This window comes from Schistocerca americana, chromosome 9 (assembly GCF_021461395.2).
Source record: "Schistocerca americana isolate TAMUIC-IGC-003095 chromosome 9, iqSchAmer2.1, whole genome shotgun sequence".
Classification (NCBI taxonomy): domain Eukaryota; kingdom Metazoa; phylum Arthropoda; class Insecta; order Orthoptera; family Acrididae; genus Schistocerca; species Schistocerca americana.
Window position 1 is genome coordinate 27,753,052 of NC_060127.1, and position 23,314 is coordinate 27,776,365.

The following is a 23,314-nucleotide window of genomic DNA, read 5'->3' on the forward strand; positions in this document are numbered from 1 at the left end:
TTAGCAAATGAAAGATTTTGATAGAGAACAAACAATGTATTTACCTTAATAGTGTTCAAAAGTCATAATATACAGGGTGATTCAAAAAGAATACCACAACTTTAAAAATGTGTATTTAATGAAAGAAACATAATATAACCTTTTGTTATACATAATTACAAAGAGTATTTAAAAAGGTTTTTTTTTCACTCAAAAACAAGTTCAGAGATGTTCAATATGGCCCCCTCCAGACACACGAGCAATGTCAACCCGATACTCCAACTCGTTCCACACTCTCTGTAGCATATCAGGCGTAACAGTTTGGATAGCTGCTGTTATTTCTCGTTTCAAATCATCAATGGTGGCTGGGAGAGGTGGTCAAAACACCATATCCTTAACATACCCCCATAAGAAAAAATCGCAGGGGGTAAGATCAGGGCTTCTTGGAGGCCAGTGATGAAGTGCTCTGTCACGGGCTGCCTGGCGGCCGATCCATCGCCTCGGGTAGTTGACGTTCAGGTAGTTACGGACAGATAAGTGCCAATGTGGTGGCGCTCCATCCTGCTGAAATATGAATTGTTGTGCTTCTTGTTCGAGCTGAGGGAACAGCCAATTCTCTAACATCTCCAGATACTGTAGTCCAGTTACAGTAGCACCTTCGAAGAAAAAGGGACCAAAAACTTTATTGGCTGAAATGGCGAACAAATGTGCAACTAAATGAAACTTTATAGCTCCCTTAATTCGCCGACAGATAGTGCTTAGCTCTGCCTTTTGTCGTTGCAGAGTTTTAAATTCCTAAAGTTGTGGTATTCTTTTTGAATCACCCTGTATATATCAGTTCATGGCATCCAGTCTTACAAATTTACTGTCTCTGATGGACACACGTCCAGATCGTCCGCTCTCAAAACTCCGCCATTTCTCTCCCCACATCCACCACTGCTGGCGGCTCACCAACTGCGCAACGCTACGCGCTGTTAACAGACAACTGCCTAACACTGCAATAGCGAATATTGCAACAATGCCAACCAGCCACAGACTGCACACAGCACATCCAGTGATTTTCATACAGGGCGCTACATGGCGTTACCAACATAAAAACCTAAACAGCCTACTTACGAGGCAATGTTGTATGATTCATTTGTCATTTGTAGTCGACCACCACTAAATTATGATGCTTACAGCGCCATCTATTGCTACATTTTGTAACTCTTTATTTTTCTCCTACGATACGTTTTCCCCCTTCTCCAATAATATTCCGTTGCAATTTGACGTCATTCTGACCAGCGGTGCTATTTCTACAGGAGTTTGAAAGTTTAATTATAATCACCCTGTAGACAAGGAACACTACCTTGGGAAGACCAGAAATCCCTTCTGTTTTACCCGATGACTTTCCGTCAATTACTGCGAAATGTGACCTCTCTGAATCTAGTCACATAATTGAGACTGTATTCTGTAAGCACTCAGTTTCACTACAAGCCGCTTGTGTTGTACAGTCAAAAGTCTTCCGGAAACACAGAAATAAATCCCTTGTCGATAGCACTCAACACTTCGTGCGAGTAAAGAGCTAGTTGCGTTTCACAAGAACGATGTTTTCTAAATCCATGTTGACTGTGTGTCAATCGACTATTTTTTCGAGGTAGTTCGTAATGTTCGAACACAATATACGTCCCAAAATCCTCCTCCATATCGACGTTAATGATATGGCCTGTAATTTAGTGGATTACTCCTATTACCTTTCTTGAATATTTGTGTAACCTGTGCAACTTTCCATTGCTTGGATACGGATCTTTCGTCGAGCGAACCGTTGTATATTATTGTTAAGTATGGAGCTATTACATCAGCATACGTTGAAAGGAAACTAATCGGTATACAGTCTGGACCAGAAGACTTGCGTTTATTATGCGATTTAAGAAGCTTCACTACCGCGAGGATGTTTACTTCTACGTTCGTAATGCTTTTTGAAATGCTTTTTGAAAATATATCGCTGTTAAGGCACTTTTTAACTAAGAAAATTGGTGTTTCCTTTCTATGTCCAGAAATAAAGAAATACGTGTTTCAACATTTTGAAAATTTAGCTCCTATGGGGGTGAAATAGTGGGTGAAACATTTTTCAAAGTAAATCATATTAATGAAGTACTAAAGCATTTTTAAAGCTACATATATGAAAACTGGTATCTGAATTCTCGGTTAAAAATAAAAAAAAATTATGTGTTTTGTTGTTTTTGGAAATTCAGCTTCTAAGGGAGTGAAACAGAGGATGAAAAGTTTTATGAGTTTTTCCGTTACATTCAAATATTTTTAAATGTATATCGCTGAAGACTGATATTTGACTTCTAAAGAAATACGTGTTAGAGATTGAAAGTTTCTGTGGAAATGTCACCACAAATACTCACAAGCAGGAATTAACAAGAACCTCCGACTCCTGCTACCTGAATCATATTTTGGTTAGCATTCAGAAAAAATAACGTTTCTATGGTCTTAATTAGCGTGACAATTTTAAAAAAATTTGCAATTTAGAAAGAACATAAAAATTCGATTAAGTAAAAACGAAAAAATCTGTGCAAACCATACTATAGCCCTACCACTACTACTGTAATTTATATGCTTTTACACAAATAACAGAAAACCCAGTCTCTATATTGCCACGTATAACACTCTAACTAAATTTAGTTTATTTTCCAAGTAAACTCTGGAAGGATTATCCTGTTAATAGGAAAAGGTAATCAACAAAATTACCCTTTTTGACAGGATTTGACCTTGTGTTGTGTCTCATGGATAAGTAAATCAGACTATTGACTTTTTTCCCTAAGGTCTTACCCAGCAGTTCGATAGAAACGCAGTATGGATAAAATTGTACTAAAGCTAGGACAACTCAGTTCCAAATTCATTTAGTGGTTTAAAATTTGTACTAATGGTCGGCCGTCTATCCAGGCAATGAAACAGTAAAGTATTGGAAAAGTAGAAGTATGAATTTTTCCTATTTCTTGCTGCTGTTTAGTTTGGTTCTTCAAATAAATATTACTCCACATCAACAATGTTGGACTGCACCCTTACACATTACGTTTTTGAGAGGGAAAAAGCCCAGTAGATAATTTCAAAAATTTTTTAGCCCAGGGGGAACTTTGGAAAAGCACTTTCCATAACCAAAATACTTAAATACTATACTAAAGCAAACACTTTTAATACTGAACATTTCACTTCAAGAAAACTTCTTTGTTACTGGAATTTAATTTCGAAAAGCTAGCTCTGTATAGTCATTTAACAGATTCTAGTAACTTGGCTACACACTGACTGAATTTCATGTAAGCAAACTTTTACTATAACACTTTGCAATAGTTAAGAAAATTTTTTCATTATTTACACAAAAAACAATTCAAACTGTGCCTTTTTACCGGGTGATCAAAAAGTCAGTATAAATTTGAAAACGTAATAAATCACGGAATAATGTAGATAGATAGGTAAAAATTGACACAGATGCTTGGAATGACATGGGGTTTTATTAGAACAAAAAAAGTTCACAACATGTCCGACAGATGGCGCTGGACAGCAAGACGTCAGTGACTGCGCATGACAATCGTGTATGAAAGGAGGTGTAATGAGAGAGAGAATCAGATGCGCCAGCAGCCGCAGCATGTTGACGTTACCTGAAAAGCCGCCTTTAGTGAAGCTGTATTATTAGAATGGGGAATGTGCTAGTTCAGCGTTACAATCCTATCGCCATAGGAAGGGAATTCGAATGGGTAATGGTCCGTTGACAAATGCAGCTGTGGCGAGAATGATTTCGAAGTTCGAAGCCACGGGTTGTTTAGACGATAGACCCCGTAGTGGCCGACCGAGCACAAGGCGTAATGCTGCTGAGACAGTTCAGGAAGAAATGGAGACTGTAGCGGGTTCGTCTATGCACAGGGAAGTCTTTCTGCAGGATTGCGGAAGGAACATTCAGCTTCTCGCAGCCCTTACATAACCTCGTTCAAAGTTAGGGTGTTTCATCGCTTTAAAGGCATTGTTGACTAACAACATCTCACCGCCTCCAATGTCCGCCCCTGGCAGCTGGGTGGTCAGCGAAACGGAATATCATACCTAACGGCCCGGGTTCGATTCCCGGCTGGGTCGGAGATTTTCTCCACTCAGGGACTGGATGCTGTGGGATACTGTGCATACTTGGTACCTACAGAAGAACACGTGTATACAGTGTACATCAAGTAGTTACAGCAGAGCACATGGATACTGTGAATATTTTACACCAGAACAGCTGTGTACATCTGGTAGGTACAGAAGAAAACATTTATGTTGTGCATGTATAGTACCCAAAGAAGAACACGTGGATATTGTTTATATCTAGTACCTACAGAAGAACTGTCGCCGAGCGGCTCTAGGCCCTTCAGTCCGGAACCGCGCTGCTGCTACGGTCGCAGTTTCGAATCCTGCCTCGGTCATGGTTGTATGTGATGTCCTTAGGTTAGTTAGGTTTAAGTAGTTCTAAGTCTAGGGGACTGATGACCTCAGATGTTGTCCCATAGCGCTTAGAGCCATTTGAACAATTTTTGGACAGAAGAATGTATGGATACAGGAAAATGAAAACAATAGATGATGCCTAGTCTGAATAGAAGAAACATGTTTGGTTAGAAAGAAATAGAACATTCAGCTACAAAAGATGGAATTTTCTTATCTGCATGATGGAAATGGAAATGAGCGTATGGCATCGTTGGCTGGGAGGCCCCTATTCGCGGAAGTTCGGCCGCCAAGCGCAAGTCTTATTACATTCGACGCCACATTGGGCGACTTGCGCGCCGGTGATGAGGATGAAATGATGATGAGGGCAGCACAACACCCAGTCCTGGAGCGGAGAAAATCGCCAACCCGGCCGGGAATCGAACCCGGGCCCCGCTTGCATGGGAGGCGAGCACGTTACCACCCAGCCAAGCAGGCGGAAATCTGCATGACAAACACAACTGACGCAGCAACTGGCTGCAAATATTAACAGTGTTAACATAAAATGATTGCCAACGGCCTTGCCACAGTGGTACCCGTTCCCATCACATCACCGAAGTTTAGGCTCTGTCGAGCGCTGTTGGCAAGCGGGGTGCACTCAGCCCTTGTGAGCCAAACTGAGGAGCTACTTGATTGAGAAGTAGCGGCTCCTGTCTCGTAAACTGACATATGTCAATGAGGGCGGTGTGTTGACTACATGCCTCTCCATTTGCGCATCCAGTGACGGCTGTGGGCTGAGGATGACACGGCGGCCGGTTGGTACCGTTGGGCCTTCATGGACTGTTCGGACGGAGTTTTTTTTTTCTTTTTAGATAAAATGATTATTACGTTATTAGAAATGAACAGAGTGTCAGAGATAATCACTTAGTGAAACAAACGGGAGAATTTACCTTATTACATGGATATATGGTTGCCACTCGAATGTGTATTCTGCACATTTTCAGGGGTTTTTAAGTAAATCCAGAATAATCTCCCACAAAGCCTCTCCAACACGAACAGCCTGTCCTAGCAGATACTTTGTCTCCAGGCTTGCTCTACTGCAGCGTTCGCTTCCCCCGCTTACGTCGCGATCAGAGGCCGCGGTTTTATTTCATAAGATTTGCTCAGCGCCATTCTGTTTGCGGAATATCTTTCCTCCCGGGATCAGCACGCGAACGTCCCAGCTTGCAGAGGGTTTGGAATAACGAGCTCACGAGAGGGCGGTGAGCCTCCCTGATCCCCGCAAATCCGAATCGCGGAGATGGATCGGGGTCGGCGGATTGCATAAGAGAGAAAGAATCGGCAGAAGAGAGCAAATATTGTGCCAGCAACCTCGCGGGCTGGCGGACGTCTTCCTGCCACCGACATGGAACCCTTTTATCAGAAATGAGAGCTTCGTCAAAAATGTAGTGAGGATGTTCTGGGCCGGCCGGAGTGGCCGAGCGGGTCTAGGCGCTACAGTCTGGAGCCGCGCGACCGCTGCATCTACATGACTACTCTGCAATTCACATTTAAGTGCTTGGCAGAGGGTTCATCGAACCACAATCATACTATCTCTCTAGCATTCCACTCCCGAACAGCGCGCGGGAAAAACGAACACCTAAACCTTTCTGTTCGAGCTCTGATTTCTCTTATTTTATTTTGATGATCATTCATACCTATATAGGTTGGGCTCAACAAAATATTTTCGCATTCGGAACAGAAAGTTGGTGACTGAAATTTCGTAAATAGATCTCGCCGCGACGAGAAACGTCTTTGCTTTAATGACTTCCATCCCAACTCGCGTATCGTATCTGCCTATCTGCCACACTCTCACCCCTATTACGTGATAATACGAAACGAGCTGCCGTTTTTGGCACCCATTCGAAGTCCTCCGTCAATCCCACCTGGTAAGGATCCCACACCGCGGAGCAATATTCTAACAGAGGACGAACGAGTGTAGTGTAAGCTGTCTCTTTAGTGGACCTGTTGCATCTTCTAAGTGTCCTGCCAATGAAACGCAACCTTTCGCTCGCCTTCCCCACAATATTATCTATGTGGTCTTTCCAGCTGAAGTTGTTCGTGATTTTAATACCCAGGTACTTAGTTGAATTGACAGCCTTGAGAACTGTACTATTTATCGAGTAATCGAATTCCAACGGATTTCTTTTGGAACTCGTGTGGATCACTTGGTCAACTGCCACCTGCCACACCATACAGTAATCTTTTCTAAATCGCTTTGCAACTGATACTGGTCTTCGGATGACCTTACTAGACGGTAAATTACAGCATCATCTGCGAACAACCTAAGAGAATTGCTCAGATTGTCACCCAGGTCATTTATATAGATCAGGAACAACAGAGGTCCCAGGACGCTTCCCTGGGGAACACCTGATATCACTTCAGTTTTACTCGATGATTTGCCGTCTATTACTACGAACTGCGACCTTCCTGACAGGAAATCACGAATCCTGTTGCACAACTGAGACGATACACGGTCAGCGCCCTGGGGACCCATCTACTGGCTCGCCTCATCCCCAGGTGTTACCGACGCTGCCTTCCATTTTGTCCCATGGCGACGCGCCACCGCCGCCGCCGCCGCCGCCGCCGCCGCCTGTTCTCCCGCCGACGCCGCCCGCAGTGGACGCGTCGCTGCAGCCGCCAAGCGCCTCCCTGGGTCACGCGCCGCCGATCGCTTCCCGTGAGCAGCTGTCCTCCGCCATGGAACTCTTGCCCGCTCCGGACCACATGGCGTCTTCGCGCGTCGGGTACCCCGACGCGATGGAGGTCGACCCTTCGGCCCCTCCTGTCTCTTTACGGGCGCATACACCGCATGTTGGCGTGCACCCTGGACTAGGTTTTCAGGCGTTTCCTAGCTCCCCTCGGACCGAATGGCCGGGTGCGGGTGGCGCAGCCTCGCCTGTTGTTAGGCTCCCCACCTCATCGCATACGCCAACATGGGGTCCTTCCCACGGCGGGCGGAAGCCTTATAACACGACCGTTCGCCGATTTGCTGGGGAGGAATGTGCTGTCACCGCCAGACACCACACTTGCTAGGTGGTAGCTTTAAATCGGCCGCGGTCCATTAGTACATGTCGGACCCGCGTGTCGCCACTGTCAGTGATCGCAGACCGAGCGCCACCACACGGCAGGTCTCGAGAGACTTACTAGCACTCGCCCAGTTGTACGGACGACTTTGCTAGCGATGGTTCACTGACGAAGTCTCGCTTATTTGCAGAGAAGATAGTTAGAATAGCCTTCAGCTAAGTCAATGGCTACGACCTAGCAAGGCGCCATAGCAATTGATAGTTATCGTATGAAGCATGTCTCATCAAGAACGATACCTCACGCCATCCTGCGTGAGCTTATAGCGTGCATTTCGGCCTTCCCTAGCTATATAACAGTGGTGGTAAGCTCCTATGGGACCAAACTGCTGAGGTCATCGGTCCCTAGACTTACACACTACTTAATCTAACTTATATAACAGTGGTGGTAAGCTCCTGTGGGACCAAACTGCTGAGGTCATCGGTCCCTAGACTTACACACTACTTAATCTAACTTAAACTAAATTACTCTAAGGACAACGCACACACCCATCCCCGAGGGAGGACTCGAACCTCCGACGGGGGGAACCGCGAGGGCCATGGTAAGGCGACTTACACCGCGCGGCTACCCGGCCTTTAAGACAAGTATGTGGCGCAGTTCTTAGATCGCTTACTGCTGCTACAATGGCAGGTTATCAAGATTTAATTGAGTTTCGACGTGGTGTTACAGTCGGCGCACGAGCGATGGGGCACAGCATCTCCGAGGTAGCGGTGAAGTGGGGTTTCCCGTTCGACCATTTTACGAGTGTACCGTGACTATCAGGAATCCGGCAAAACGTCAAGTCTCTGACAAGGCTGCGACCGGAAACAGGTCCTGCAAGAGCGGGAGCAACGACGACTGAAGAGAATCGTTCAACGTGCCAGAAGTGCAGCGCTTCCGCAAATTGCTGCATATTTCAATGCTGGGCCATCAACAAGTGTCAGCGTGCGAACCATTCAACGAAACTTCATCCAACGGGCTTCCGGACCGAAGGCTCACTCGTGTACCCTTGATGACTGCACAAAACAAACCTTTACGCCTCGCCACCTCGCCTGGGCCTGTCAATATCGACACTGGACTGTTGATAACTGGAAACATCTTGCCTTGTAGGACGAGTATCGCTTCAAATTGTATCGAGCAGATGGACGTGTACGGACATGGAGACAACCTCCTGAATCCATGCGCTCTGCATGTCAACAGGGCACTGTTCAAGCGGCTGGAGGCTCTGTAATGGTGTGGGGCGCGTGCAGTTTGAGTAATATGGGACCCCTGATACCTCTAGATACGACTCTGACAGGTGACACGTAAGTAAGAATTCTGTTTGATCACCTGCATCCATTCATGTCTATTGTGCGTTCGGACGGACTTGACCAATTCCAGCAGAACAATGCAACACCCCATATGTCCGCGAGCGCGAAGAAGTGCCGCAACATGACGTAGCATGGACTCGAATAATGTTTGAAGTAGCGATGGAGGGAACTGACACCACGAATACTACAGGGCTGCCCATAAATCCGTAAGAGTACGAGGCGCTGGAGATCTCTTCTGAACAGCACCTTGCAAGGCATTCCAGATATGCTCAATAATGTTCATGTCTCGGGGAGTTTGATGACCAGTGGAAGTGTCTAAACTCAGAAGAGTGTTGCTGGACCTACTCTGTAGCAATTCTGGACGTAAGGATGGTCGCATTGTCCTGCTGGAATTGCCGAAATACGTCGGAATACACAATGGACATGAATGGATGCAGGTGATCAGACAGGATGCTTATGTACGTGTCACTTTTTTCTGGCCGTAGCGCTGTCGGAGATTTGATGTTTTATCGGATTCCTGATATTCACGGTACACTGGTGATATGGTCGTACTGGAAAATCTTCACTTCATCGATATCTGGAGTGCTGTGTGCCTCCGCTCGTGCGCCGACTGCTATACCACGTTCAGATTCACTCAAATCTTGATAACCTGCCATTGTAGCAGCAGTAACGTCTGCCGTTTCACGGATTTGTTGGCAGTACTGAGTCAGTGTGACGCACTGTGCTCGCCACTACTCTTATTGGTGAGCCGCTTAATTTGAACTTTAGGCACACTGCTTTGGGAGATTTTCTTCTGTCCTCACCTTTAGCGGTCACTGTTATAGGGGCCCCTGCCTGCAGAATACTGTATTTTTCCACACCGCTTCGGAGTTTTTGTTATCTCAGTTGTCTTAGTTTGCCCGGGTTCTTATTCGCCTTCTGTGGACCTTCTTGGTTGCTAGGTAACAGCCTGATAATTGTAATTCTGGACCTTCTAGCCATGAACTGAGGGTACTCTGGAACATTCTGTGTTCATCGTTTGAGGCTGTCTCATTGCAACCGTACTAAAGTGAACCTTGTTTAAAGTTTTAAAGGTTGTGTGTGATGTCCTTAGGCGGGCCAGTGCAACTTACTACTTTCAAATTGTGAACATTTGTTTAAAGTTTGAAAGGATTAATTCCCTCTTGAAAGTGTAACTTTACCGTTGGGAATGTCTGATTCAGCTTTTAAAAAGTATTATTATTATTTTTTTAATTCATCTTTAAGAGTGGCTCAGGATAAATTTGTCTCTATTTTAAGCCTCCCTTTAGACGAAATGTAGAGTAATTTTCACATTGTATGAATATATGATTAGAGTTTTGAAAAGGTTTTATTGTACCCTTTAAAGATGGCTCAGTTGAGGTGCCTCGTTTTGTAATCCTTGGTTTAAACTGAACTTTCACGTTGTCTTTCGTGCTCTTACTAGTGGTTGTGTTAAGATTAAGCATAGATTGATCACTTTGTTCACACTAGCTTGCTGATTATCAGAAGTAAGAATATGGTGTATTAATTAAAATTTAGCGTGTATAGATCAACTCAGCTTGTTTGTGTAATATTGCTGAAGATAATCCACGCGCAGCTCGGTACCTAGGCCATTTAAGAGAACCGACGTGTGATTGACGTGTCATGCATTGATCTAAACATCGTAAGAACATTTATATCCGTCTAATCATCTAGCAAATAATTGGCGGACATCTAAATTTTGTCTTGTGGCATGTTGAGTCGTGTAAGATTGGTATTGTAAGGGTGCCGCACACTACCGTGTGTTGTTGAAGCCTAAGCAAATTTACGGTTCTTCCGTGCACGTATGTTTTCAAGTATCTGTTCTATTACACTGAGAATTTTTTTAGCAGTTTTAGATTTGAAATCAAGTGAAATTTTGTTTTAATTTAAGTCTATCTGAACATTTGTTCCGTGTCTCAGTTTTACGATTCAAATTGCTGACCTTGTCTGCGAAACCATATTTCGCTTCATTGTTGTACGCAGTGTACCCGTGTATACTGTTCGAAGTGTTTCGGCAAATAATAAAAGTAATAAATTTTTCGTGTAACACTGACTTGGGTCCAGTTATTCTATTCCAGCAGTCCGTACCCTGCTTACCTACCAAACCAGCGAGAGAAATAAAACCTATAGTTTCAACGTATAAAAACAAGTAACATATTGAACGCAACAGGAGATATACCAATATAAGAAATCAAAAGCTCGTATTACTTTTATGATAAAGCAAAATTTAATTAAAAGTCGGATAGCGTACTACCCTGTTAAATCACTTTAAGGCTCAAAGTTTTAGAAAAGTTCATTAAACACAAATAATTTTTGCACTCCTGTTACGAAATAAAAAAAGCGCTACTGATCTGAAAAGATCAAGAACAAGCTAATTAATAAATACTGTTATCATACCAAGAATTTGATGCAGTCTTATTGGAATCAGTATTTTTAGGGGTAGCAGAGGCCGTGAAATATGTCGGACTTCTATCTACCACAGATTGGTTCGTCTGACATTTTTTTCTGAGCCCTCTAGAAAAGTACAAAAATTTGAACTTGTTTCATGGATTGAGCTCTTTTCTGTCAAAAATTATTTAGGTAATAAATAAATATCAAAAAAGCCCTCAGCTGTAAGTCCCTTATCAGTTTACTTTATAGACCATCGGTTTGGGTGATGTAATACGCCATTATCATTATATCCCCGAAACCGGTAGCCTATAAAATAAATTGTTGATGAACTTACAGCTGACGGCCTTTTTTGATATTTATTACTAACGTATCGCAGCTACCTCGCCGTCCAACATAAGAAGAACGATCGCCGGCCGCTGTGGCCGAGCGGTTCTAGGCGCTTCAGTCCGGAACCAGGCGGCTGCTACGGTCGCAGGTTCGCATCCTGCCTCGGGCATGGATGTGTGTGATATCCTTAGGTTAGTTAGATTTAAGTAGTTCTAGGGAGCTGATGATCTCAGATGTTAAGTCCCATAGTGCTTAGAGCCATTTTTCAACAAGAATGGATGCACCTAAAATTATTTAGTCTGATGTCCAGAGTCTTAACTACAGAAACGTTCTATTGCTGGATACTATCACCGAATTTCACATAAGTCTTTAAGGCTTCTGAGGTCTCAGCGTAAGACATGTAAGCTGTAGGAGTTCCCCCTTCCATACTCTCAGTTTGTGTTGTCTCCGGTGGGTTGAAATAATTTTGTAATATCACATGATCAGTCAGCCCTTCTTCGATAGCCGAGCATTTTTAATTTCGATCCATTCGTCAACTTCTCCTGGCGAAAACGCACTCTGTTCATCAGTGGACGCAGAATTTATCACTCGTACAATTTCAGAGCGATCGTATGTGGACTCATCATTTCCTTCGATTTCTTTGTCAGCTTGTTCGACCAGTTAGGGAATACTTTTCTCCTTGCATAGCAATGAAACTGGCGTATCTTGGCAAGTATATAATCGATCAGCGAGGCAGAATATTATCGCAGACGAAGCGACGCGGCGAACGGCTCCGAAGTTTCTGGAAGGCTTCTACTACATCGACAAAGGCCGAGATTTAAAAATCTGGACAAATTTGTGAAGCGTGACGCCTTATCGTATGCCAGATTAGTGCGGTCTTACTGTATTATAAACTTGATCTGCATGCAGACAGAACCGGCAATGTCTTACAGTCCCAAAATACACTCCTGGAAATGGAAAAAAGAACACATTGACACCGGTGTGTCAGACCCACCATACTTGCTCCGGACACTGCGAGAGGGCTGTACAAGCAATGATCACGCGCACGGCACAGCGGACACACCAGGAACCGCGGTGTTGGCCGTCGAATGGCGCTAGCTGCGCAGCATTTGTGCACCGCCGCCGTCAGTGTCAGCCAGTTTGCCGTGGCATACGGAGCTCCATCGCAGTCTTTAACACTGGTAGCATGCCGCGACAGCGTGGACGTGAACCGTATGTGCAGTTGACGGACTTTGAGCGAGGGCGTATAGTGGGCATGCGGGAGGCCGGGTGGACGTACCGCCGAATTGCTCAACACGTGGGGCGTGAGGTCTCCACAGTACATCGATGTTGTCGCCAGTGGTCGGCGGAAGGTGCACGTGCCCGTCGACCTGGGACCGGACCGCAGCGACGCACGGATGCACGCCAAGACCGTAGGATCCTACGCAGTGCCGTAGGGTACCGCACCGCCACTTCCCAGCAAATTAGGGACACTGTTGCTCCTGGGGTATCGGCGAGGACCATTCGCAACCGTCTCCATGAAGCTGGGCTACGGTCCCGCACACCGTTAGGCCGTCTTCCGCTCACGCCCCAACATCGTGCAGCCCGTCTCCAGTGGTGTCGCGACAGGCGTGAATGGAGGGACGAATGGAGACGTGTCGTCTTCAGCGATGAGAGTCGCTTCTGCCTTGGTGCCAATGATGGTCGTATGCGTGTTTGGCGCCGTGCAGGTGAGCGCCACAATCAGGACTGCATACGACCGAGGCACACAGGGCCAACACCCGGCATCATGGTGTGGGGAGCGATCTACACTGGCCGTACACCACTGGTGATCGTCGAGGGGACACGGAATAGTGCACGGTACATCCAAACCGTCATCGAACCCATCGTTCTACCATTCCTAGACCGGCAAGGGAACTTGCTGTTCCAACAGGACAATGCACGTCCGCATGTATCCCGTGCCACCCAACGTGCTCTAGAAGGTGTAAGTCAACTACCCTGGCCAGCAAGATCTCCGGATCTGTCCCCCATTGAGCATGTTTGGGACTGGATGAAGCGTCGTCTCACGCGGTCTGCACGTCCAGCACGAACGCTGATCCAACTGAGGCGCCAGGTGGAAATGGCATGGCAAGCCGTTCCACAGGACTACATCCAGCATCTCTACGATCGTCTCCATGGGAGAATAGCAGCCTGCATTGCTGCGAAAGGTGGATATACACTGTACTAGTGCCGACATTGTGCATGCTCTGTTGCCTGTGTCTATGTGCCTGTGGTTCTGTCAGTGTGATCATGTGATGTATCTGACCCCAGGAATGTGTCAATAAAGTTTCCCCTTCCTGGGACAATGAATTCACGGTGTTCTTATTTCAATTTCCAGGAGTGTATTATCGCTATCTCAGACAAATATTGGAAAATGGGGTTCGGCGTCATTCGATATTGTAGACATGTTATAAGACATTTTACAGTTCTGACGCAGGGAAGGATAAGACTTGCTTGATGACGTGTTAGAAAAAGAAATTGGAATCGTTAGTGAGGACGTGGGGTATCCAGTATTAGTGTTGAAATTTAAAACAGCTTTGGAAGACGTGACATGAAAGAAGGCAGATAACACTCCATTAGAATTTTTAAAACCATTGTGGGAAATGGCAACCAGACTACTCAAACTGGTGTGCACAATCTGTGAGACTGGCGATATACCATCAGAATTTCAGAAAAAATATCATCCACATACTTACGAAGACAGTAAGGGTAGGTAAGAACGAAAACTATCGTACAATCAACTTGACAGCAAGATTGAAGAGCAATGAAGACACATTCATAAAATTTGTAGACCTAAAAAAGCCGTTCGAGACTTTAAAATGCTGCAAGGTGTTTGAAATTCTGAGAAAAATACGAGTAAGCTATGGGGAAAGACGGGAGGTATGCAATATATACATGAACCAAGAGGGAATAATAGGAGTGGAAAACAAAGAACGAAGTGCTCATATTAATAATCTATATGTTGAAGAAGCAACGAGGGAAGTAAAAGAAAGGTTCGCCAGTGGGATCAAAATTCAGGTTCAAAATGGCTCTGAGCACTACAGGACTTAACCGCTGAGGTCATCAGTCCCCTAGAACTTAGAACTATTTAAACCTAACTAACCTAAGGACACCAGACTGTAGCGCCTAGAACCGCTCGGCCACTCCGGCCGGCTCAAAATTCAGGATGAAAGGATATCAATGATAAGATTTGCTGATGAGATTGCTATTCTCAGTGAACAAGAATTACAGGATCCGCTGGATGGAATGACCATTATTACGAGCAAATAATATGAATCGAGAGTAAATCGGTGGAAGACAAGCGTAATGAGATGTAGCAGAAATGAGATTGGCGAGAAACTTAACATCGAAATTGGAGATCACGAAGTAGGCGAAGTTAAAGAATTTTGGTATCTTGGAAGCATTATTACACATGACGGACGAATCAAGGAGGACATGAAAATCAGAACAGTAGAAGAAAAGAGGGCGTTCCCTAACGAAAAGTCTGCTAGTATCAAACATCGGACTTAATTTGAGGAAGAAATTTCTGAGAATGTACGTTTGGAGCACAGAATTGTATGGTAGCGAAACATGGACTGTGGGAAAAACGGAATAGAAGAGAATCGAAAAATTTGAGATGTGGCGCTAAAGACAAGTGTTGGAAATTAGGTGGATTGATAAGGTAATGAATCAGGAGGTCCTTCGCAGAATATATGGAGGACATTCACAAGAAGAAGGGGCTGGGTGATAGAACATCTGTTATGACGTCAGGGAATAACTTCCATGGTACTAGAGGGAGCTGTGAAGGGTAAAAACCGTAGAGGACGACAGAGATTGGAATACATCCCACATATAACTGAGGACATAGGTTGCAAGTGTTACTCTGATATTATGAGGTTAGCGCGAGAGAGGGTGCTGGGTCACACCGTATGAATTTAGGAAGAAGACTGATAAATAAAAAGAACCTTGGTACCATAAGTATCACGTCAGAGGCCACCATAACAACAAAATTCGCCTCAGCTGAACACGGGCAGTTCTGAACAGTTCTGGAGAGTGCTCCATTAGTTACGTCAGTCACCGACAGAGTGATTCTGATGATTCAAATGCTTCAAATGGCTCTAAGCACTATGGGACTTAACATTGGAGGTCATGAGTCTCCTAGACTTAGAACGAATTAAACATAACTAACGTAAGGACATCAAAACACATACATGCCCGAGGCAGGATTCGAGCCTGCGACCGTAGCAGCAGCGCTGTTCCGGACTGAAGTGCCTACAACCGCTCGGCCACAGCGGACGGCCTCTGACGATTCGATTCTGTTAAACAGTACTGTGGCAACAAAGAAGGCACCATGTTGAAATGTAGCAATATGTTACTCTTTTGCTCTTAATAGTAACAAAGAAGCAACACGGAAAGCTTTTTAAACCGTTTAAATGGTGCTGAAACATTATGTGAAGTCAGGGGCATATTACCGTGTGCAGACTAACGACCATAAGATAAGTACAGGGCAGTCAAAGTGAAATTGGAAAACAAAATATTTCGTACAATCTCTACCTGAACTGGGTAATGTACGAAGGGCGTTCAATAAGTACTGTAACACATTTTTATCTCGGTTAGTTTCAGTTGAAAAAATGCGGAATTTATTGTGAGATACCACATGACCACAGCATTTTGCTCTATGCACCTTATTGTTGACACTCGCAAATAATGCGATCGGTCTAACCTTCTGAAGAGGGCACTAAGTGCCCGAAACCGGTTAAGAAATTAAATTTCTTTTATGAAACTGGTTATTGAGTATTTCGATATACACAACTACAGTCTCTGAGGATGGATAAGATAATAATCATCGTAGATCGTCCCCGCTTACGCCCAGATAATTTCATGAAGTTCCAACAGATGGCAGCACTGTTCCTAGCCTACAAAGTGGCGTCGGAGTTCCAAGCAGGGAGCCGTCATAAAATTTTTTTTGGTGGAAACCCAGAGCCTCGAAGACGTCTGCGGAGACGTCGCAATGAACAAAATCACGATAAGTCGTTGAGCGAGGCGTCTGTCCTCATCGCAACAAGGTCGCTCGAATCTGTCCGATCTCCCGCATGCCAGCCGGCTGCACACCGCTGTACAGTGCTCGCACGTGCGGACACTCTCTTTCGAGGTGATCGACGGATCACAAACAAACATCTCAGTGCACAACTGGACGTCTCTGTTTGTAGCGTTGACGCACTCGTCCACCAATTGGCGGTCTAAAAGATGTGTGTCCGTTGGGTTCCTTGTCGCCTAACACAAGAGCGTAAAGAGGAGTGAAGGGCCATCTGCTTGCGCGTTACAAGGCTGATTGTGACAATTTTTTGTCGAACATCGTAACCGGCGATGAAAACATGGATCCATAATTTCGAACCGAAAATGAAACGGCAGTGCATGGATTGGTGTCTCTCGTCATGTTCAAAGCCACAACGTCAGCCTGTTAAGTCATGGCGACGTCCTTCTGGGACTCTGAAGAGATTCTTCTGTTTGACGTCCTCACTCTTAGTGCAACGACCAACTCTGAAGTGTTTTATGTTACCCTCAGGTAATTGAAGAGACGGCTTGTCCTTCTCGACCACGCAAGGCCTAACACAAGTCTACGCACCAGAGAGGACTTAACAAATCCAGTCCACAGTCCGGATTTCGCACCTTCCATCTGTGTGGTCCAATAAAGGACGTACTTCGCACGAAGCAGTACGTGTATGATGGGGAGGTTACTGATGCAGCAAGACCTTTGCTTCGATGTCGACCATTAAAGTGGTACCATGCGGGCTTACAGGCCTTCTCAGCAAGGAGGCGTAAGGCAGTCGCATTGGGTAGATCTGAGGGCGCTTCCCACTCTATCGCGTTCTAGGGTACATAATACTTTCTATGAACAGTGCTGCGCTGTTTCAGTGTATACTACTGATTCAACTAGGGTCTCATAGGCCACATCTTTCGTCAGTGGACTACACTATACTACGACGCTACCGTCTAGGTCACTTGCATTCACTGTGAAAAGTAATCCACCTGTAATTCTCCCGTGACGTACGCCTGTAGGTGCTTATACACATCAAGGATTCACTGCGGTAAGATGACCTAAATATAATTAAAAATCACAAAACTTGCCTCATTTTTGAAAGTAAAAGAATATCTGTAAGAGGAAATTGTATATGCTGGTACGTATTGCCCTCTATAAAATGATATCGTATTTAATTATTTTAATTTAGGAACGTAGAGTAGAGAAAAACTGAGAGCGCTGTATCATACACTCCTGGAAATTGAAATAAGAACACCGTGAATTCATTGTCCCAGGAAGGGGAAACTTTATTGACACATTCCTGGGGTCAGATACATCACATGATCACACTGACAGAACCACAGGCACATAGACACAGGCAACAGAGCATGCACAATGTCGGCACTAGTACAGTGTATATCCACCTTTCGCAGCAATGCAGGCTGCTATTCTTCCATGGAGACGACCGTAGAGATGCTGGATGTAGTCCTGTGGAACGGCTTGCCATGCCATTTCCACCTGGCGCCTCAGTTGGACCAGCGTTCGTGCCGGACGTGCAGACCGCGTGAGACGACGCTTCATCCAGTCCCAAACATGCTCAATGGGGGACAGATCCGGAGATCTTGCTGGCCAGGGTAGTTGACTTACACCTTCTAGAGCACGTTGGGTGGCACGGGATACATGCGGAAGTGCACTGTCCTGTTGGAACAGCAAGTTCCCTTGCCGGTCTAGGAATGGTAGAACGATGGGTTCGATGACGGTTTGGATGTACCGTGCACTATTCAGTGTCCCCTCGACGATCACCAGTGGTGTACGGCCAGTGTAGGAGATGGCTCCCCACACCATGATGCCGGGTGTTGGCCCTGTGTGCCTCGGTCGTATGCAGTCCTGATTGTGGCGCTCACCTGCACGGCGCCAAACACGCATACGACCATCATTGGCACCAAGGCAGAAGCGACTCTCATCGCTGAAGACGACACGTCTCCATTCGTCCCTCCATTCACGCCTGTCGCGACACCACTGGAGGCGGGCTGCACGATGTTGGGGCGTGAGCGGAAGACGGCCTAACGGTGTGCGGGACCGTAGCCCAGCTTCATGGAGACGGTTGCGAATGGTCCTCGCCGATACCCCAGGAGCAACAGTGTCCCTAATTTGCTGGGAAGTGGCGGTGCGGTCCCCTACGGCACTGCGTAGGATCCTACGGTCTTGGCGTACATCCGTGCGTCGCTGCGGTCCAGTCCCAGGTCGACGGGCACGTGCACCTTCCGCCGACCACTGGCGACAACATCGATGTACTGTGGAGACCTCACGCCCCACGTGTTGAGCAATTCGGCGGTACGTCCACCCGGCCTCCCGCATGCCCACTATACGCCCTCGCTCAAAGTCCGTCAACTGCACATACGGTTCACGTCCACGCTGTCGCGGCATGCTACCAGTGTTAAAGACTGCGATGGAGCTCCGTATGCCACGGCAAACTGGCTGACACTGACGGCGGCGGTGCACAAATGCTGCGCAGCTAGCGCCATTCGACGGCCAACACCGCGGTTCCTGGTGTGTCCGCTGTGCCGTGCATGTGATCATTGCTTGTACAGCCCTCTCGCAGTGTCCGGAGCAAGTATGGTGGGTCTGACACACCGGTGTCAATGTGTTCTTTTTTCCATTTCCAGGAGTGTATATTGGACTGAAATCCTTAAATACAATACAGATCGTCCAAAGTATATACACTTATAATATTACTATGTACACCGAAGATAGAAGGTTGAGGTCTCAGAAATAGAGAACATGAAAAGATACACATATGTGTAACTGTCATCTTTCTGTGGGGGATATTTCTACGATATTTATGGCATTTTCTATTTTTAATACTATGAAGTAAACCAACGACATGTAGGAACTGTTTACAATTATTCTTCATATACTGACACTAATACAATAATAAGAGTTACACAAAAAGAGAACCATTGTATTATTTTTTCATAAATATCAACAGGACTGTTAAACACGATGCATATTCCTCAGTTGATATTTCATTGCCCAGTAGCAACCAGAGGAATAGGCAATCTCCCTGTCACATTACTATTAAATGTCTCTATGCTCCAGACTGAACGCTGAGAGGCATAATCAGTCTTAAATGATGATGAATGTCTCTCTCATTTGATTTAAAAACTATTTTGTCCTTGCCCACAGAGTCGGTCATTTTCCAGTACATTCTGGATGGTACGGACATGTCTGCAGCTGTATAAATTCCTCTTTCCTCCTCGAAATTTGGTTACAGTTGTAGCTTTCTGGCTTTCCTGCTTTTGGCCTAGACCTTTTTCGTTTGAGAGCTTTTCTTTTTCAGCAGTAAGTTTGCTGCTAGAGGTGTGATCTATGCTGGCGTACGGGAAGTGCGGCAACCCGCAATACAGTGGTGTGTGGCTGGTGGCTCGGCCACAGGGGGCCGTCTATCATCGGGGAACTGATGATGACGTTTGGTTTGTGCGGCGCTCAACTGCGCGCTCATCAGCGCCCTTACAAAGTCCCAATTTTTTACACAGTCCAATTTCTTTCCACAGTCCAATCGAGCCACTGTCACGAATGATGGTGATGATGATGAAATGATGAGAACAACACCTAGTCTCCTGGGAGAGAAAATCCCCAACCTGGCCGGGAATCGAACTCGGGACCACGTGATCCAGAGGCAGCAACGCTAGCCACTAGACCACGAGCTGCGGACCTTCGGGGAACTGGATAATACACTCTAAGACAAAAGATAGTTTGCAAATTGGTCACAAAATGAAATCAACGAAAAATGCAAAAGTTTTAACTTTAGCGGTCGATGGATGAATGCGTGGCGTTGCAGCATAATTTCACGGACCAGCTGGCAATGATAGTAAAGAATATTGAAAATTAATAAAAATAGAATAATTGTGCCTCACAGATAGGCGCATGAACAAACCAGGCACATGTAGCACTGGAGACGGGACGTGCAGTTGCGCTCAAAGAACCTGATTGGAGTAATTGTATCGCTCGACAACTGAATGGGAGCGATGCCACTATTCAACGATATTGGCAGGAATGGGTGAACCACGGCTGAATAAAGCGTCGAGAAGGAAGCGGTTCAAATAGCTCTGAGCACTATGGGACTTAACTTCTGAGGTCACCAGTCACCTTGAACTACTTATACCTAACTAACCTATGGACATCACACACATCCATGCCCGAGGCAGGATTCGAAACTGCAACTGTGGCGATCGCGCAGTTCCAGACTGTAGCGCCTTAAACCTCTCGGCCACTCTGGCCGGCAAGGAACCGGTGAGCCTAGAGAGACGACCGAGCGATCGACAGGACGTAATGACCTAGCAATCGTCAGAGAGGCAGTCACAGCCCAACATTCATCATTATAATCGATGCGACGTCGAACTGGTGCTTCATTGACCATTAATAGGAGGCTCATAGAAATGAAGCTGAGTTCACGGCTCCACTTTCACCACCTACCATTGTCCTCTATACACCAGCAAGCTCGATTGCAGTGATTTCGGAAACATTCGGCCCGGAACCTCACTAATTGGAGTAGAGTTGTCTTCAGTCATGAGCCCCACTTCGAACTATGCCTCGCTGACCAGCGAAGACGTGGCTGGAGACGCCTCAGACAGTGATGGGATACCAACTTGACTGTTGCTTGCCGTACGGCCCGACAACCCGGAGTAATGGTCTTAGGTGTCATTTTATTCCACAGCGGGACCACTTTGGTTGTTATCCGTGGCTCTCTTACAGTACAGCGGCACGTGGACGATATTCTACGCCGTGTTACATTGCCCTTCAGGGTAAGTCATCGCAGGCTTCCATTTGAACAAGAAAATGCCCGCCCCCAGCTGGCGAGACCGCAATTTTCCTATTGCATTTGAAGTACGATAGCTACTTTTGTTTGTCTTCTACAACTACCTTTAGATGGTTTAAAATGTAAAAAGTTCCTAAATCTTGAACATGGCTGCCATTCGGCACTGTATAAATTTGAAAAGGTTGAAGAAACCAGCCATCCAGTTGCATAACGGAAGGTTTATTTGGCTCTTGACCAAGCTTTCGATATTTATAAAAATATCTTCTTCGAAAGGAGTGGCGGTAAATTACATTCGGATTCAACTAATGTTGGCATGTCATGCAACAAGAGCCACTTCTTCTGAAGAATATATTTTTGTAAACATCGAAACCCAGGTCAAGGACTAAAGCAACATTTGGTTCTCAACTGGTTAGCTGATTTTTTCAATCTCTTTAAAAAGTTTCTAATGTAAAAATAAATTAAGACTAAAAACTAAACTAAAACTCCGCCCGAGCAGGCCATGAAGACCCAACGGCCCACAGGCGCCACTGGATGCAGATATAGAGGGGCATGTGGTCAGCACACCGCTCTCCCGGCCGTATGTCAGTTTCCGAGACCGGAGCCGCTACTTCTCAATCAAGTAGCTCCTCAGTTTGCCTCACAAGGGCTGAGTGCACCCCGCTTGCCAGCAGCGCTCGACAGCCCGACAGAGCCTAACTTCGGTGATCTGATGGGAACCGCTACTACTGCGACAAGGTCGTTGGCAATCATTTTATCTTAACACTGTTAATATTTCCAGCCAGTAGCTGCGTCAGTTATGTTTATCATGTAGATGTCCGCCTGCTTAGCTGGGTGGTATCGTTCCTGCCTCCCATGCAAGCCGGTCTGGGTTCGATTCCCGGCCGATGTGGGTGCTGTGTTGTCCTCATCATCATTTCATCCTCATCACCGACGCGCAAGTCGCCCAATGTGGCGTCGAATGCAGTAAGAATTACACTTGGCGACCGAACTTCTCCGAACGGGGGACTCCCCGCCAACAATGCCATATGCATATTTCCATTTCCGTCGATAAGAAAATCCCATCTTTTGTAACTGAATGTTTTACTTCTTTCCAACCAAACATGTTTCTCATTTCAGTCTAGGCATCACCTATTGTCTTCATTTTCCTGTATCCATTCATTCTTCTGTAGGCGCTAGATATACACAGTAGCCAAGTTTCCTTCTGTAGGTACTAGATATCCACAATATGCACGTGTTCTTCTTTGGGTACACACTGGATGCGGATGTAGAGGGGCATGTGGTCAGCACACCGCTCTCCCGGCCGTATGTCAACTTACGAGACTGGAGCCGCTACATCTCAGTCAAGTAGCACCTCAGTTTGCTTCACAAGGGCTGAGTACACCCCGCTTGCCAACAGCGCTCGGCAGACCGGATGGTCACCCATCCAAGTGCTAACCCAGCCCAACAGCGCTTAACTTCGGTTGCCTGACGGGAACCGGTGTTACCACTGCGGCAAGGCCGTTGGCGAACAAAGACTAACTACTGTAAATAACAGAAAGAACTTGTGTGATATTTATAATTTTCTAGAATGTAGATGAAGATGAAATAGGAGATACGATACTGCGTGAAGAGTTTGACAGATCACTGAAAGACCTAAGTCGAAACAAGGTTCCGGGAGTAGACAACATTCCATTAGAAGTACTGACAGCCTTGGGAGAGACAGGCCTAACAAAACTCTACCATCTAGTGAGCAAGATGTATGAGACAGGCGAAATACCGCCAGACTTCAAGAATAATATAATAAATCCAATCCCAAAGAAAGCTGGTGTTGAAAGATGTGAAAATTAACGAACTATAAGTTTATAAAGCCACGGCTGCAAAATATTAACACAAATTCTTTACAAACGAATGGAAAAACTGGTAGAATCCGACCTCGGG

General features: G+C 45.7%; 1 pseudogene; it reads right to left on the reverse strand.

Moving 5' to 3' along the window:
* Positions 1 to 22,784: 22,784 nt before the first annotated feature.
* Positions 22,785 to 22,902, reverse strand: LOC124551656 (annotated as a pseudogene).
* Positions 22,903 to 23,314: the final 412 nt, after the last annotated feature.